The sequence below is a fragment of the Nymphalis io genome, chromosome 5 (genome assembly GCF_905147045.1).
Source record: "Nymphalis io chromosome 5, ilAglIoxx1.1, whole genome shotgun sequence".
NCBI classification, from domain to species: Eukaryota; Metazoa; Arthropoda; class Insecta; order Lepidoptera; family Nymphalidae; genus Nymphalis; species Nymphalis io.
Window position 1 is genome coordinate 5,264,684 of NC_065892.1, and position 7,483 is coordinate 5,272,166.

Sequence of the window (7,483 nt, forward strand, 5' to 3'; positions counted from 1 at the left end):
CACACATACATGCTCGTTAATGTTGATGTAGGACGAAAAAACTCATTAGGAAGACATTATCGTCATCACAATTTTATCTTATAATAACTTATAGTATTAGTTATGCTAGTACTTAGTTATTAATCATATCTGGTGGTAGGATGCTAACATCCGCCTGGCTTGTTACCACCGTACGCATGGTGAAAAACTCGTGAAGTGGCTTGCAGCCACGTTTCGAGGTCAGCCAGCGTACAGCCAGAGCCCGAGCGAGTATTGCCGCGATGGGTGTTGGTCCAATTGGAGACGGCTGTTGAACCAATGCCGGGGGAAACTGTATTGACCTGCCGGACAGGGAGACCCGAAGAAACGGCTGTTCCGCTGGCCGCCCGTGGCATAGTACAGGGGCCCGAGCGTGCCTAACCAGCTCGATCTGGTTCTGGATCTCGATCTGGATCTGGCTCAGATCTCGTCAGTAGGAGTACGCGTAACCGTTGGTTCACTCGTGAATGTGCCGATGCTGTATCATCTAAGCAGGCGGCATATCGCAAGTGGATCAACGGCTGCATTAGCGGGGCATCTAACATTGACTCACTGAAAGCAAACTATAATAAAAATTCCAAGTCCTGTAGAAAGGCATACACGAGAGCGGATGCACAGCGCATTGTACAGATTGGTCATGACCTTGTTTCGCATCCTAGGGGCTCCCGTAGCTTCTGGCGTCTGACCAAGTCTGTGCAAAACAATTTCTGCCAACCTTCGCTGCCACCGCTCAGAAATCCGGACGGATCGCTAGCTCACAGTCCGCAAGAGCAAGCTGATCTCCTGACTAAACTCTTTGCCGACAATTCCGTCATCGATGATTGTACCGCACTGCCACCTACAATACCTGCATGTGGCCATACGATGCCTGACATTAAAATCAGGCAACGTGATGTGCGTGCGGAGCTGATATCACTTGATGTACGGAAAGCTAGCGGTCCCGATGGAATACCAGCCATAGTGCTGAAGAAGTGCGCAGCGGAGCTGTCTCCTGTGTTAACGCGCCTGTTCCAACTTTCTCTCTCTTCGGGAAGTGTGCCGGAGGCTTGGAGAAGAGCTAATCTGCAAGCGGTTCCCAAAAAAGGGGATCGGTCTGACCTGGCAAATTATCGGCCAATAGCTATCACCTCAGTACTTTGTAAGGTGATGGAACAGATTTTAAACAACCAACTGATCCATTACCTAGAAGATCACTCTTTAATTAATGATCGTCAATACGGGTTTCGACCAAAACGGTCCACAGGTGATCTTCTATCGTACGTAACGCACCTCTGGGGTGAAGCTATCGACAAGCATGGAGAATCGTTGGTTGTCAGCCTCGATATCTCCAAGGCTTTCGACAGGGTCTGGCACAGAAGTCTTCTCTCCAAGCTGCCGGCATATGGTCTGCCTACTCAGCTATGCACCTGGATTGCCAGCTTCCTACACAAGCGTAGCCTTCGTGTTTTAGTTGATGGTTGCGCTTCACAATTCTATGTAGTGAATGCTGGGGTCCCCCGCAGTGGCTGGGCGAGTGGAAATTGAGAAGAGGCGGAAGGATCTTGTCATTGAACTCGATAGGACGTTAGAGCTCATCGCCAAATGGGGCTCTGATAATCTTGTTGAGTTTAGTGCCAAGAAAACACAGGTATGCGCTCTCACGGCGAAAAAGTCAACATTTTCCCCTCTTCCCTCCCTCTGTGGTACTCCGCTGGTGATGCAAAGCAAAATCGCCATGCTGGGGATTGACGTTCGCTGCGACCTTAGTCCAAGGGATTACATCGAAGCTGTTAAAAAACAGCTTCACGGAAACTCGCAGTTCTGAACAAGGTGCGGCGCTTTTTCATGCCACAACAACTGTGCCTGCTGTACAAAACACAGGTACGGTCTTGCGTGGAATATTGCTCGCACCTTTGGGATGGCTCCGCTAAGTACCTACTTGAGGCCTTGCACCGGTTGCAGCGACGTGCCGAACGCATTATTGGCGACGTAAAGGTCACAAACACCCTTGAACCTTTACAATTGCGTCGTGAGATAGCAGCACTGAGCGCTTTCTATCGACTGTATCACGGCGAGTGCTCTGAGGAATTATTCTCTCTAATTCCTGCTTCCCCCTTCCTTCTTAAGTCCACGCGAGCTGGTTCTCGATGTCACCGCCTAACTGTGACATCAATTCCATCGCGAACAAAGAAATTTGGCTACTCCTTTCTTTGTCGCACTTCCAAAAATGGAATTCCTTACCAGCTCACGTGTTCCCCTCCTCTTACAACCCGGGTTCCTTCAAACGAGGCGTGAAGAGGCATCTTGCGGGCCGGCAAGGCGAAGGCGGCTAGTGCAGAACGTTTTTCCCGTCTGTACTGGCCGTCGTCGCGTTTGGACTCTACTACCACTTACCATCAGGTGGAGTAGAGTCATTTGCAACTTTTTAAATACATAGTACAAGGCAAAGTCGTGTTCCTTCGTTTACTCTTATAATATTGCGTGTGACAGATTATAAAACGTTTTCCATTCCATCATTTTAAAATTTAATTAGACTTATTATGCCATAAGATAAACATATAAACAACATTTATAAACGAAAATTATAGTTATTATTTTTTTATGTATTTTATGCTCGCATTTAAGCTTATCATCTAAGGATAACTTATAGTAATAATAAAATTAGTACCCATTGATATTTATGGTTGATGAAAATAAACAACAAATAATTAAAAGAAACAAACTTTTTTTAAATCAAACTTTAATTTAAATGCGCTAAAAAGAATAAAATAAACTTTTCTTTTGAAGCCTTTACTATCAACTTATAACGTCATTATATTACACAATTTATGATATAAAAGCTTGTCACGAGATTTAAGTATTCGTATTTACTTAATTTGAAAATTCTAAAAATTAAAATCAATTAGATCAAGTTATTTAATTTACTTGTTTTTATCTACATAGGTAAATCTCAAGGGAGAAAATAATCACCGCAGTCGCTCGTGAGGGGTGTTGCCCCGTTGAAGAGATTAGGTGCGGAAAGGTGTCACGCGGAACCGGATACATAGGTATGGCCCGTATGATATGTCCGATAGCGGTGCGAAAAAACTGTCCGACGGCGGTTGTCTACTGGTTAAGTGAAGTGGTTACTTGAAGCAGCGTCCTCTGCGCTGCTTCAAGTACTTCAAGGACCTACTGCTATAGTCCATGGCGGACTGGGAGATCGACCTGGCTGTGGCCTGCGAGCCCACTCTCGTCCCTCCCCTACCTCATTACTTGGACGACACCGTGGTGGTCCTCATTCGGAACGGAACAGGTCCTCCCCTCTCACTCATTGAGAAGTGAGTAGAATATAAAGGTAAATAATTATTTGTAAATTGTATATAATTTACTAGTCCCAGATTCACACGGGTAACATAATACATAGAACGTTTATATTGAAGGATAAACATACATACATTTATTTTTATTTAGGTAATTAGATCAATAAAAATTCTTATCTTTTATTGCACTAGAAAAGGTACAGTCATCAAAATGTTGGCAACTTCGCGTGGCCAATTGTAGATATTACCCGAAATGGTTGCGGATCGCCCATGACATAAGTACCGTAAGAAAAATTAACCGTTTCTTACCTGCCTAAGCTTAAAAAAAATACAGATTATACTTAGAAATAAAGGAAAACATAAAATATATATTTTTTATGTTATAATAAATATATATTTGATTATAATAGACAGGCGGACGAGCAAATGGGACACCTGGTGGTAAGTGGCACCAACGCTATGGGCGTGACATTGGCAATGTAAGAAATAATAACCATTCCTTACATATTAATGCGCTACCAACCTTGGGAACTGGGATGATATATCCCTTGTGCCTGTAGTTACACTGGCTCACTCACCCTTCAAACCGGAACGCAACAATACTAAGTATTGCTGCTTAAAGGCAGAATATCTAATAAGTGGGTGGTACCCAATAAAATAAAGACATTGTTCAATACTACTTACCTTCATTATTTCCTATAAACCTAATTGCATTTCCGATAATAGGAAAATACATCCAATCATTTCCAAGTTGCTGGTGTAATTTAACGAATTTATTTGGCTTCCATCGATCCATTATCAGCAAAATTATGACAACCACAATTAAATATTGCACAAACATTATTTATACACAACGAACTTAGCTCAAATGTATTTTTGTCGCTCGAAACTTACCTAATATACGGATTTCCGACCTTGCTATCGCCAATACGAACTTAAATTGTCTGTATTATGCCAAAAGGAACCACCCGACAATTTTGGATTTTTGTTTTATTGGACAAAATACATTCAAAAATGGTCCCCAAAAATATACCCATGATATTTGCCTCGGAAACTATTAATATAAAAAGCAGAATGGAACCACAAGCAAAAGTAATAAATACACCTAATGCAAAATCGACCTATTGAGTCATGAGATGGAGGGATGGATGTTCAAACAAAAATAAACGATGTTACTACAAAGTCATTTATCCAAAAAAATACATATACTTGGTACCGTTATACGTTATGGAAATTTGTATTATCTATATTTATATTTAATACACAAAATGGCACCAAGTATATGTGTGTTTTTACGCATAAAACAAATTAATGATTCCATTACTAATATATATTATGCAAAATACAACCAAAGGCATTCGATTCCGTCTTATGTAAAAAATATCCCATCAAAAAATAAATGTGAAATTTGAACCAATTTCAATGTTCCGTCCTGAAATTTATTTGTAACAAAATAAAATATTTTATAACAACTTAAAATATAATTTCTTCTTGTGGCTTAGAATAATAATATATTGAAGCCTAAGACTTGGCTAGTTTAGTCAAATACGAATTATGTTATAGCCTTCGCAAGTTCTAAAGCTGTAAGTTAGCACACCACCATCTATAGGCTAATGGCCAAAACATGTGTTATAACTTCAAAAATACGTACGTACGTACGTATTTTTGTAATAACTACAATATGTAGTACATACAGTAGTATGTAGTACAATAAATACATGTTTTGGCTACGTACGCATGTACGTATTTTTGTACTTATTTTTTTTATCTTTTGATTGAGTTTTTCGAAATTCTTACCGAAACGGGAAAAATGGGGCTGAAACAATATAAAAATGAAAATCCGATCGGACGTTATACGTCCGATCTGCTTGAAATTTACTATTTGTGTTTCTTAATTGATATACAAGTTTTTAGAAATTCCACTGAAACGGTTGGCATTTTTTTTAGTTTTATTTTTAAGTATGTACGTATGTAAGTCGTATGTACATATTCGCTAAACAACTACATTCACATACCTTTGGGTGCAAATAACAAAACTCAAAATACACAATGTCTTAATATCTATTGATATGAGATATTTCTCATAGGGAGGTGCAAGTAATACTTTTTCTTAAACGAACTTCACCATGTTAGTGAGTTTGTATAAAGAAAACGTATTCCATTATTGGCATGTGCACCACTTAATTGATAGATTCGAAGCTTTACCTAAACATGACTCTCAATTCCTATAGATTTATTGTAGAATGTGCTCGATGAGAGTAAATTGGACGTAGTTTCTGTTCCAAGAATACCATCCATAAGAATATATCATTCGAATTTGAAAGTATATAATTCCCTCTTAAAGTGTGTTTGCCCAAGACAATCAAAAGTCCTATTGCATATCGTTGAACATAGCCGGCACTGTTTTTATTTATTGATTTTAGTGAAAACTGTTATCACATGGACAGTTTTTAGGTTGCATGCTCCAGAGTGACCTCTGCGATTAACTTAGTAATTTTAGCCCTAAAAGGAATTACCGCAAATATGTTATGTGAAAACCCTAGATTTGGATAAAACTGACAACTAAACTTGCGCCACCAATCTTGGGAACGACGATGTTATGTTCTTTGTGCCTGTAGTTACTTGTGCCTGGCTTACTCGCTCATCCTTTAAACCGGAACGCAAGCATACTAAGTAATCCTGTTTGGTTGTAGAATATCTGATGAGTGAAGGGTTCGGGGACGGGCTTGGTAGGACACAAGGCCAACCACCGCTTACAAAGAGGTGCTTCGATTATTAATTACAAATAAAATTTTTAGTGAGTTGAATAGTTTTGTTTAACCTAAGGCTGATAGTATAAAAAATAAAATTGGTACGCTTGCTCATTTACAGTATCAACTATAGCTAACGGCGTGGGTAGATGCCGGAGTATTTAAGCAACAGAATCGTAGATCGGAATATTTGTATAAAATAAAATTTTCTCGAAGCCATTTAAGTCACTATATTATATAGTAATATATTTTATTTTAAGAGAACAAGCTAATGTCTCTCCTCCTGAACTGCCTCCTAATCGCGGACTTGTTGCACCGGTAACACCTGACAAGGTGCTCAAATGTCTTCGTACAATGAAAAACCGAAAAGCCGTAAACTGAGGCCCACAGGGAAAAGAAGAAGCCGCTGTACATGCCGTTTCTAGACCTTCAGAAGGCATTTGGCGTCCAACGCCAAATTATATTGAGGCTTTGAAGATAAAGAACATGCTACAAATCTATATTGACATTATCCGAGACATGTACCATAATTCGGAATCAATTGTAAGGACCACCGTTGGCGACACACACCCTTTCCCGATCACAGTTGGTGTCCACCAAGGGTCGGCCTTGAGTCCTTTTCTGTTCAGTGTAGTGCTTGACATTGTCACAGTGAAAGCCCATGAGTCGTCTCCTTGGCTCATGATGTATGCTGATGACATTGCACTGGTAGATGAGGACAAACAGGTATTGGAGCAAAAGGTGAACCAGTGGAAGGGTGTGCTCGAGAGGGGAGGTCTGATGCTAAATGTTGCGAAGACCGAGTATATGGCCTGTGGCAGTACGGACCCCGAACCCATAAAGATAGGCGGAGAATCCGTTATCAAGACGGAAAAGTTTAAATACCTCGGGTCCGTACTGAACGAGTCTGGTATAATCGACCACGGCGTCAGAGCTCGAATAAACGCAGCCTGGGCCAAATGGCGGGAAGTCACTGGGGTAATCTGTGATCGCAGGATACCGGTGAAATTAAAGGGCCTTGTGTACAAGTGCATCATCCGACCAGTCTTATTGTACGGCAGCGAGACGTGGCCAGCTCTCGCGAGACTTGTTCAGCAACTTCACGTCGCGGAAATGAAGATGCTGCGGTGGATGTGTGGCGTTACACGACTAGATCGCATTCGTAACGAGCACATCCGTGGTAGCCTTGGAGTTTGCGATGTAGCGGATAAGTTACAGGAAAGCCGTCTGCGTTGGTTTGGCTACATTAGCCGCAGACCACTAGACTATGTCGGGAACCCATGCCTGGACTTTGTTGTCGAAGGCCCTAGATCCCGCGGCAGGCCCAAGAAGCGCTGGCTCGATGTTGTGAGGGACGATATGAGAGAGCACGATCTCACTAAGGAGGACGCTCTAGATCGGACAAAATGGAGGCATAGATGCAGGAAAGTGGAC

At 41.3% G+C, this 7,483-nt stretch overlaps 1 pseudogene; it reads left to right on the plus strand.

The window, feature by feature from the left end:
• Positions 1 to 3,183: 3,183 nt before the first annotated feature.
• Positions 3,184 to 7,483, plus strand: LOC126768362 (uncharacterized; annotated as a pseudogene).